Source organism: Diadema antillarum, unplaced genomic scaffold (assembly GCF_040938485.1).
Source record: "Diadema antillarum isolate AM-2024a unplaced genomic scaffold, OU_Dant_1.0 scf00000196, whole genome shotgun sequence".
NCBI lineage: Eukaryota > Metazoa > Echinodermata > Echinoidea > Diadematoida > Diadematidae > Diadema > Diadema antillarum.
Window position 1 is genome coordinate 891,807 of NW_027271085.1, and position 12,622 is coordinate 904,428.

Consider the following 12,622-nt stretch of genomic DNA (forward strand, 5'->3'; position numbering starts at 1 on the left):
TTCCCATATTTTGCACACGCATAGACGATGTCGCAAGAATCATTTCACAAAATAACCACTTTTTCCTCAGATGCCATCTTGGGAGTGTAAAGGTGGGTCAAAGGTCGTATGTATTTGTTGCTGTATCTTCGTTATCTAGTGTATACAGAATTTGGTACCAAAGATGGCAGACTTCCTTTTCTAAATGAGAATCCAAACATCACACGGCCAATGTCTCTAAACACAGATGAAACCTGTAATGATGGTCATCAGGATTCGAATCATTGATTTAAAAAAAATCGGATCACCTTAATTTGTCAGTAATGACAAATTACAATCTCTAGTTAGGTGATCCGAGTATCCTCTCGGATCACCTTCTGTATCTGTACGGATTCTTTGTTTTTCTTCTTCTTCTTTATTTCTCCTCAAAAGTTGTGCAGAGGTTAGCTCAGAAAGTGCAATGCCTATCAATGTCATACTTATATCATATATGTATTGTGTCCCAAAGACGACAAATTTAGTAAAATCATTGTGATCAGTTGCCCGTGACGTCACTATGACGTCATTATATGAAAACACATTCTCAATCATATCTCATTAATGTAATGGAATTTTTCAATGAAATTTACGTCACATATATTTCAAGTTATGCGCATTCTACTCATGTTCTCAAAATTCATATTTTCTCTTAAAACGTGCGCGTACGCGCGCGTTGAAATATTTGTATGCTCCAATCGAGCTCAAAATTTTTTTGCACACGTTTCAGACCATTTGGAGCATTTTTTGAAAAATTGAAAAAATCGGACGGACGCGTACGCGCGCGCGCATATACGCACGCACAGCTCATATGCAATTGAAATTTCCAGTTTTTTCACTTTGATCGCATGTCTGAAATGTCAAGGAATATTTATACCACGTTTCAAGTCAATCCGACTCAATATGACGTCATACGGGGCCGTCAAAGTTGAAATTCCGCGCGCGCGTCAATGGCGATATACAGTGCAACTATGCCAAAAAACTGCCAATTTTAAATCCGATTTTACTCGTCAGGATGGACGGTGACCCCCCATTTTCTTTACATATATTGAAAGCTGATGAGTTGTACATGTCATTTCATGGGTAGGCAATGCTGACAAAATGATTAAAAGATATCAAATTTCTTAATAAAGTAAAAAAAGTAAATTTTCAAAATGACGTCATCAAATTACAAGTTTACTCAAGCGTATCTCACTTATCCTCTGCCAATTTTCTCCCATATTTCAGTATGTTGTAGCTGATGAAATGTTCTTTCATTAATGTAAAAACAACATTTTGATTGGATGACGTCATCGCCTCGTAAAAATGGTTTGAATGTATCCTTGTAGAATTTGACCAGTTTACGTGTTATCTCTATGGGAGAGCAGTTTTTCTGGCAGTGAAAATTGACATGACTCTCTTTTTCGAGCACTAGCTCACTTTTGCTTCGGTGAATTTTTCCCAGATTTTAGTATGTTGTAGCTGAGACTTTGGGCTATCGTAAGTGTGCCCTTCATTTTTTCATACGACGTCGACATCACGTCGAAAAACTTGGTTGAAAATGGCACGTGGCTTCGATGCAGCGTCATTTTGCTTAATACACAGGGCCTATGGAGCATGAAATAGGTCATTGCATAGCGCATCCGACTCGTAATCCTAAGGTCCCTGGTTCGAGGCTCACCCCTGCCAATATTTTTTTTCCATTTTTTTAAACACTTTTTTTTCTTCTTTTTCTTTAGTTAGTCTTAATCTCCCTTCCTAACTTTATCTTTTTCTGATTTTTTTATGCTTCTCCTTCAAATTTCTATAAAATAACATATTTTTTTCTTTATTTTTCTTTCTTTCTACTACTTTCTGTGCAATAGATGAACAACAACAATGGCTATCAATCCCATATTTTGCACATGTTTAGTTCATGTCACGTACATTATTTCATAAAATAACAACTACTTGATCAGACACCATCTTGGGTATGTAAATTAGGGTCAAAGGTCATAAATGTTTCATCCTGTATCTTGGTGAATACATGTCCTATCTTTCCCATATTTTGCACACACAAAGACCATGTAACAAGGATCATTTCACAAAATAACCACTTTTTGCTCAGACGCCATCTTGGGTGTGCAAAGTGAGGTCAAAGGTCATATGTACTTCTTTCTGTATTTTCGTTATGACGTGTTATCTCTATGGGAGGGATTTTTTTTAATGTGAAAATCGACATGCTTTTCTTTATCGAGCACTAGCTCTCACTTACCCTTCGGTGAATTTCTCCCAGATTTTATGTTGTACCTAAGACTTTGCATTTTGCATCTTGGTGAATACCTGTCCTATCTTTGCCATATTTTGCACACGAATATAGACGATGTCGCAAGAATCATTTCACAAAATAACCACTTTTTCCTCAGATGCCATCTTGGGAGTGTAAAGGTGGGTCAAAGGTCATATGTATTCGTTGCTGTATCTTCGTTATTCAGTGTATACAGAATTGGTATCAAAGATGGCAGATATGACTCCCTTTTCTAAATGAGAATCCAAACCTCACACGGCCAATGTCTCTAAACACAGATGAAACTTGTATTGTCATGCCTATTACAATCAGGACTCGAATCATTGATTAAAAAAAAAATCGGATCACCTTAATTTGTCAGTGATGACAAATTACAATCTCTAGTTAGGTGATCCGAGTATCCTTCGGATCACCTTCTGTATCTGTACGGATTCTTTCTTCTTCTTTCTTTCTTTATTTCTCCGCAAAAGTTGTGCAGAGGTTAGCTCAGAAAGTCCGCTGCCTATCAATTTCAAAATTATACCATGTATGCATCATGTCCCAAAGACGACAAATCTAATGTATCATTGTGATCAGTGGACCGTGACGTCACTATGACGTCATTATATGAAAACACATTCTCAATCATATCTCATTAATGGAATGAAATTTTTCAATGAAATTTACGTCACATATATTTCAAATTATGCGCATTCTACTCATGTTCTCAAAATTCATATATTCTCTTAAAACGTGCGCGTACGCGCGCGTTGAAATATTTGTATGCTCCAATCGAGCTCAAAATTTTTTTGCACACGTTTCAGACCATTTGGAGCATTTTTTGAAAAATTGAAAAAATCGGACGGACGCGTACGCGCGCGCGCATATACGCACGCACAGCTCATGTGCAATTGAAATTTCCAGTTTTTTCACTTTGATCGGATGTCTGAAATGTTAAGGAATATTTATACCAAGTTTCAAATCAATCCGACTCAATATGACGTCATACGGGCCCGTCAAAGTTGAAATTCCGCGCGCGCGTCAATGGCGATATACAGTGCAACTATGCCAAAAAACTGCCAATTTTAAATCCGATTTTACTCGTCAGGATGGACGGTGACCCCCCATTTTCTGTACATATTTTGAAAGCTGATGAGTTGTACATGTCATTTCATGGGGTGGCAATGCTGACAAAATGATTAAAAGATATCAAATTTCTTAATAAAGTAAAAAAAGTAAATTTTCAAAATGACGTCATCAAATTTCAAGTTCATTCGAGCATATCTCACTAGTCCTTTGTCAATTTTCACCCAGATTTCAGTATGATGTAGCTTATTTAATGTTCTTTCAAACATAAAATTACAATATTTTGATTGGATAACGGTATCACCTCGTAAAAATGGATTAAAAGTAATCTTGTCAAATTTGACCAGTTTACGTGTTATCTCTATGGGAGTGCAGTTTTTCTGGAAATGAAAATTGACATGACTATCTTTATCGAGCACTAGCTCACTTAAGCTTCGGTAAATTTCTCCCAGATTTTAATATGTTGTAGCTGAGACTTTACGCTACCGTAAGTGTGCCCTTTGTTTTTTCATACGATGTCAGAATCACGTCAAAAAATTGGGTTGAAATTCAGGCTTATCTTCGATGTATTGAGATATTTCTTTCTTTCTGCAACTTTCTTTGCAATAACTCAAGAAAAACGGCCTCTATCCTTCTATATTTTGCACATGTTTAGTTCATGTCACGTGAATTATTTCATAAAATAACAACTACTTGATCGGACACCATCTTGGGTATGTAAATTAGGGTCAAAGGTCATAAGTGTTTCACCCTGTATCTTAGTGAATACATGTCCTATCTTTCCCATATTTTGCATACGCAAAGACCATGTTACAAGGATCATTTCACAAAATAACCACTTTTTACTCAGATGCCATCTTGTCTGTACAATTTGAGGTCAAAGGTCATATGTACTTCTTTTTGTATCTTCGTTATGACGTGTTATCTCTATGGGAGGGAATTTTCTTTAATGTGAAAATTGACATGATTGTCTTTATCGAGCACTAGCTCACTTACCCTTCGGTGAATTTCTCCCAGATTTTAATATGTTGTAGCTGAGACTTTGCGCTATCGTTTTATTTCCTTTGTTTTTTCATACGATGTCGGGATGACGATAAAAAATTGGTTGAAATTAAAGCTTATCTTCTATGTATTGAGATATTTCTTTCTTTCTGCAACTTTCTTTGCAATAACTCAAGAAAAACACGCCCTATCACCCCCATATTTTGCACATGTTTAGTTCATGTCTCGTACATTATTTCATAAAATAACAACTACTAGATCGGACAACATCTTGGGTATGTAAATTAGGGTCAAAGGTCATAAATGTTTCATCTTGTATCTTAGTGAATACCTGTCCTATCTTTCCCATATTTTTCACACGTATCGACGATGTCGCGAGAATCATTTCACAAAATAACCACTATTTCATCAGATGCAATCTTGGGAGTGCAAAGGTGGGTCAAAGGTCATATGTATTCATTGCTGTATCTTCGTTATTCAGTGTATACAGAATTTGGTACCAAAGATGGCAGATATGACTCCCTTTTCTAAATGAGAATGCAAACATCACACGGACAATGTCTCTAAACAGAGATGAAACTTGTATGGTCATGCCTATTGCGATCAGGACTCGAATCATTGATAAAAAAAATCGGATCACCTTAATTTGTCAGTGATGACAAATTACAATCTCTAGTTCTTCTTTTTCTTCTTCTTCTTTATTTCTCCTCAAAAGTTGTGCAGAGGTTAGCTCAGAAAGTGCATTGCCTCTCAATGTCAGACTTATACCATATATGTATCATGTCGCAAAGACGACAGCGCAAGTAAAATCATAGTGATCAGTCGACCGTGACGTCACTATGACGTCATTATATGAAAACACATTTTCATGCATATCTCATTAATGGAATGGAATATTTCAATGAAATTTACGTCACATATATTTCAAGTCAAGCGCATTCTACTCATATTCTCAAAATTCATTTTTATCTCAAAACGCGCGCGTACGCGCGCGTTGAAATATTTGTATGCTCAAATCCAGCTCAAATTTTTTTTGCACACGTTTCAGACCATTTGGAGCATTTTTTGAAAAATTGAAAAAATTGGACGGACGCGTACGCGCGCGCACATATACGCACGCACAGCTAATATGAAATAGAAATTTTCAATTTTTTCACACGGATCGGATGTCCGAAATTTCAAGGAATATTTCTACCAAGTTTCAAGTCGATCCGATTCAATATGACGTCATACGGGCCCGTCAAATTCAAAATTCCGCGCGTGCGTCAATGGGGATACACAGTGCAACTATGCCAAAAAACCGCCAATTTTAAATCGGATTTTACTCGTCAGGATGGACGGTGACCCCCCATTTTCTTTACATATTCTGAAAGGTGATGAGTTGTACATGTCATTTCATGGGCTGGCTATGCTGATAAAATGATTAAAAGATATCAAATTTCTTAATAAAGTAAAAAAAGTAGATTTTCAAAATGACGTCATCAAATTTCAAGTTTACTCGAGCGTATCTCACTAATCCTTTGCCAATTTTCACCCAAATTTCAATATGTTGTAGCTTATGAAATGTTCTTTCATAAATGTAATTAAACAATTTTGATTTGATGACGACATCACCTCGAAAAAATGGATTGAAGGTAACCTTGTCAAATTTGACCAGTTTACGTGTAATCTCTATGGGAGTGCAATTTTTATGGAAATGAAAATTGACATGACTATCTTTTTCGAGCACTAGCTCACTTATGCTTCGGTGAATTTCTCTAAGATTTTAATATGTTGTAGCTGAGATGTAGGGCTATCGTAAGTGTGCCCTTCGTTTTTTCATACGTTGTCGGGATCACGTTAAAAAACTTGGTTGAAATTAAAATTTATCTTCGATGTATTGAAATATTTCTTTCTTTTTGCAACTTTCTTGCAATAACTCAAGAAAAACAGCCCCTATCACCTTCATATTTTGCACATGTTTAGTTCATGTCACGAAAATTATTTCATAAAATTACAACTACTTGATCAGACGCCATCTTGGGTATGTAAATTAGGGTCAAAGGTCATAGATGTTTCATCCTGTATCTTGGTGAATACATGTCCTATCTTTCCCATATTTTGCACACGTAAAGACCATGTTACAGGGATCATTTCATAAAATAACCACTTTTTGCTCAGATGCCATCTTGTCTGTGCAAAGTGGGGTCAAAGGTCATATGTACTTCTTTTTCTATCTTTGCTATGACGTGTTATCTCTATGGGAGGGAATTTTTTAGATGTGAAAATTGACATGACTCTCTTTATCGAGCACTATCTTACTTATGCTTCGGTGAATTTCTCTCAGATTTTAATATGTTGTAGCTGAGACTTTGCAGTATCAGGACTCGAATCATTGATTAAAAAAAAAGATCGGATCACCTTAATTTGTCAGTGATGACAAATTACAATCTCTAGTTAGGTGATCCGAGTATCCTCTCGGATCACCTATTGTATCTGTACGGATTCTTTCTTCTTCTTTAGGTGATCCGAGTATCCTCTCGGATCACCTTCTGTATCTGTACTGATTCTTTATTCTTCTTTCTTTGTTTCTTTCTTTATTTCTCCTCAAAAGTTGTGCAGAGGTTAGCTCAGAAAGTGCTATGCCTATCAAGTTCAAACTTATACCATGTATGTATCGTGTCCCAAAGACGACAGATCAAGTAAAATCATTGTGATCAGTTGACCGTGACGTCACTATGACGTCATTATATGAAAACACATTCTCAATCATATCTCATTAATGGGATGGAATTTTTAAATGAAATTTACGTCACATATATTTCAAGTCAAGCGAATTCTATTCATATTGTCAAAATTTATATTTTCTCTTAAAACGTGCGCGTACGCGCGCGTTGAAATATTTGTATGCTCCAATCAAGCCCAAAATTTTTTTGCACACGTTTCAGACCATTTAGAGCATTTTTTGAAAAAATGAAAAAATCGGACGGACGCGTACGCGCGCGCGCATATACGCACGCACAGCTCATATGCAATCGAAATTTCCCATTTTTTTCACTGTGATCAGATGTCTGAAATGTGAAGGAATATTTCTACCAAGTTTCAAGTCAATCCGACTCAATATGACGTCATACGGGCCCGTCAAAGTTGAAATTCCGCGCGCGCGTCAATGGCGATAGACAGTGCAACTATGCCAAAAAACCGCAAATCTTAAATCCGATTTTACTCGTCAGGATGGACGGTGATCCCCCATTTCCTTTACATATTCTGAAAGCTGATGAGTTGTATATGTCATTTCATGGGTTGGCGATGCTGAAAAAATGATTAAAAGATATCAAATTTCTTAATAAAGTAAAAAAAGTAAATTTTCAAAATGACGTCATCAAATTTCAAGTTTACTCGAGCGTATCTCACTTATCCTTTGCCAATTTTCACCCAAATTTCAATATGTTGTAGCTTATGAAATGCTCTTTCATAAATTAAATACACAATTTTCATTAGATGACGACATCACCTCGAAAAAATGGATTGAAGGTAACCTTGTCAAATTTGACCAGTTTACGTGTAATCTCTATGGGAGTGCAATTTTTATGGAAATGAAAATTGACATGACTATCTTTATCGAGCACTAGCTCACTTATGCTTTAGTGAATTTCTCTAAGGTTTTAATATGTTGTAGCTGAGACGTAGGGCTATCGTAAGTGTGCCCTTTGTTTTTTCATACGTTGTCGGGATCACGTGAAAAAACTTGGTTGAAATTAAAGTTTATCTTCGATGTATTGAGATATTCCTTTCTTTTTGCAACTTTATGTGCAATAACTCAAGAAAAACATACCCTATCACCACCATATTTTGCACATGTTTAGTTCATGTCACGAACATTATTTCATAAAATAACAACTACTTGATCAGACGCCATCTTGGGTATGTAAATTAGGGTCAAAGGTCATAAATGTTTCATACTGTATCTTGGTGAATACATGACCTATCTTTCCCATATTTTGCACACGTAAAATCCATGTTACAGGGATCATTTCATAAAATAACCACTTTTTGCTCAGATGCCATCTTGTCTGTGCAAAGTGGGGTCAAAGGTCATATGTACTTCTTTTTCTATGTTCGCTATGACGTGTTATCTCTATGGGAGGGAATTTTTTAGATGTGAAAATTGACATGACTCTCTTTATCGAGCACTATCTTACTTATGCTTCGGTGAATTTCTCTCAGATTTTGATATGTTGTAGCTGAGACTTTGCAGTATCAGGACTCGAATCATTGATAAAAAAAATCGGATCACCTTAATTTGTCAGTGATGACAAATTACAATCTCTAGTTTCTTCTTCTTTCTTTATTTCTCCCCAAAAGTTGTGCAGAGGTTAGCTCAGAAAGTGTTATGCCTATCAAGTTCAAACTTATACCATGTATGTATCATGTCACAAAGACGGCAATCGAACTAAAATCAAAGTGATCAGTCGACCGTGACGTCACTATGACGTCATTATATGAAAACACATTCTCAATAATTATATCTCATTAATGGAATGGAGTTTTCAATGAAATTTACGTCACATATATTTCAAGTCAAACGCATTCTACTCATATTCTAAAAAATTCATCTATACCTTAAAACGTGCGCGTACGCGCGCGTTGAAATATTTGTATGCTCAAATCGAGCTCAAAATTTTTTTGCACACGTTTCAGAACATTTGGAGCATTTTTTGAAAAATTGAAAAAATCGGACGGACGCGTACGCGCGCGCGCATATACGCACGCACAGCTCATATGCAATAAAAATTTCCAATTTCTTCACACGGATCAGATGTCTGAAATGTCAAGGTATATTTTTACCAAGTTTCAAGTCAATCTGACTCAATATGACGTCATACGGGCCAATCAAAGTTGAAATTCCGCGCGTGCGTCAATGGCGATATACAGTGCAACTATGCCAAAAAACCGATGATTTTAAATCTGATTTTACTCGTCAGGATGAACGGTGACCCCCCATTTTCTTTACATATTTTGAAAGCTGATGAGTTGTACATGTCATTTCATGGGTTGGCTATGCTGACAAAATGATTAAAAGATATCAAATTTCTTAATAAAGTAAAAAAAGTAAATTTTCAAAATGATGTCATCAAATTTCAAATTCACTCGAGCGTATCTCACTTAAATTTCGCCAATTTGCACCCAGATTTCAGTATGTTGTAGCTTATGAAATGTTCTTTCATTAATGTAAAAACAACATTTTGATTGGATAACGTCATCACCTCGTAAAAATGTATTGAAAGTATCCTTGTAAAATTTGACCAGTTTACGTGTTATCTCTATGGGAGAGCAGTTTTTCTGGCAGTGAAAATTGACATGACTATTTTTTTCGAGCACTAGCTCACTTATGCTTCGGTGAATTTTTCCAAGATTTTAGTATGTTGTAGCTGAGACTTTGGGCTATGGTGACTGTGCCCTCTATTTTTTCGTACGACGTCGGCATCACGTCGAAAAACTTGGTTGAAAAATGCCACGTGGCTTCGATGCAACGTCATTTTGCTTAATACACAGGGCCTATGAAGCATGAAATAGGTCATTGCATAGCGCATCCGACTAGTAATCCTAAGGTCCCTGGTTCGAGGCTCACCCCTGCCAATATTTTTTTAAATTTTTTAAAACACTTTTTTCTTCTTTTTCTTTAATTAGTCTTAATCTCCTTTCCTAACTTTACCTTTTTCTGATTTTTTCATGCTTCTCCTTCAAATTTCTATAAGATTAACATAATTTTTTCTTTATTTTTCTTTCTTTCTACTACTTTCTGTGCAATAGATGAACAACAACAATGGCTATTAATCCCATATTTTGCACATGTTTTGTTCATGTCACGTACATTATTTCATAAGATAACAATTACTTGATCGGACACCATCTAGGGTATGTAAATTAGGGTCAAAGGTCATAAATGTTTCATCCTGTATCTTGGTGAATACATGTCCTATCTCTCCCATATTTTGCACACGCAAAGACCATGTTACAAGAATCATTTCACAAAATAACCACTTTTTGCTCAGATCCCATTTTGTCTGTGCAAATTGGGGTCAAAGGTCATATGTACTTCTTTCTTTATCTTCGTTATGACGTGTTATCTCTATGGGAGGGAATTTTTTTAAATGTGACAATTAACATGATTGTCTTTATCGAGCACTAGCTCACTTACCCATCAGTGAATTTCTCCCAGATTTTATTATGTTGTAGCTGAGACGTTACGCTATCGAGAGTGTGCCTTCGTTTTTTCATACAATGTCGGAATCATGTTTAAAACTTGGTTGAAATTAAAGCTTATCTTCGATGTATTGAGATATTTCTTTCTTTGTGCAACTTTCTTTGCAATAACTCAAGAAAAACAGCCCCTACCACCTCCATGTTTTGCACCTGTTTAGTTCATGTCACGTACCTTATTTCATAATATTACAACTACTTGATCGGACACCATCTTGGGTATGTAAAATAGGGTCAAAGGTCATAAATGTTTCATCTTGTGTCTTGGGGAATGCATGTCCTATCTTTCCCATATTTTGCACACGCAAAGACCATATTGTGAGAATCATTTCACAAAATAACCACTTTTTCCTCAGATGCAATCTTGGGAGTGTAAAGGTGGGTCAAAGGTCATATGTATTTGTTGCTGTATCTTCGTTATCTAGTGTATACAGAATTAGTACCAAAGATGGCAGACATGACTCCCTTTTCTAAATGAGAATCCAAACATGACACGGCCAATGTCTCTAAACACAGATGAAACCTGTATGGTCTTGCCTATTGCGATCATGATTCGAATCATTGATTAAAAAAAATCGGATCACCTTAATTTGTCAGTAATGACAAATTACAATCTCTAGTCTTCTTCTTCTTTCTTTATTTCTCCCCAAAAGTTGTGCAGAGGTTAGCTCAGAAAGTACTCTGCCTATCAATTTCAAACTTATACCATGTATGTATCGTGTCCCAAAGACGGCAATCGAACTAAAATCAAAGTGATCAGTCGACCGTGACGTCACTATGACGTCATTATATGAAAACACATTTTCAGTCATATCTCATTAATGGAATGAAGTTTTTCAATGAAATTTACGTCACATATATTTCAAGTTATGCGCATTCTACTAATATTCTCAAAATTCACATTTTCTCTTGGTACGTGCGCGTACGCGCGCGTTGAAATATTTGTATGCTCAAATCGAGCTCAAATTTTTTTTGCACACGTTTCAGACCATTTGGAGCATTTTTTGAAAAATTGAAAAAATCGGACGGACGCGTACGCGCGCGCGCATATACGCACGCACAGCTCATATGCAATAGAAATTTCCCGTTTTTTCACACGTATCGGCTGCCTGAAATGTCAAGGAATATTTCTACCAAGTTTCAAGTCAATCCGACTCAATATGACGTCATACGGGCCCGTCAAAGTTGAAATTCCGCGCGCGCGTCAATGGCGATATGCAGTACAACTATGCCAAAAAACTGCCAATTTTAAATCGGATTTTACTCGTCAGGATGGACGGTGACCCCCCATTTTCTATACATATTTTGAAAACTGATGAGTTGTACATGTCATTTCATGGGTTGGCAACGCTGACAAAATGATTAAAAGATATCAAATTTCTTAATAAAGTAAAAAAAGTAAATTTTCAAAATGACGTCATCAAATTTCAAGTTCATTCGAGCGTATCTCACTAGTCCTTTGTCAATTTTCACCCAGATTTCAGTATGATGTAGCTTATTTAATGTTCTTTCAAACATAAAATAACAGTGTTCTGATTGGATAACGGCATCACCTCGTAAAAATGGATTAAAAGTAATCTTGTCAAATTTGACCAGTTTACGTGTTATCTCTATGGGAGTGCAGTTTTTCTGGAAATGAAAATTGACATGACTATCTTTATCGAGCACTAGCTCACTTAAGCTTCGGTAAATTTCTCCCAGATTTTAATATGTTGTAGCTGAGACTTTACGCTACCGTAAGTGTGCCCTTTGTTTTTCCATACGATGTCAAAATCACGTCAAAAAATTGGGTTGAAATTCAGGCTTATCTTCGATGTATTGAGATATTTCTTTCTTTCTGCAACTTTCTTTGCAATAACTCAAGAAAAACGGCCTCTATCACTTCTATATTTTGCACATGTTTAGTTCATGTCACGTGAATTATTTCATAAAATAACAGCTACTTGATCGGACACCATCTTGGGTATGTAAATTAGGGTCAAAGGTCATAGGTGTTTCACCCTGTATCTTAGTGAATACATGTCTTATCTT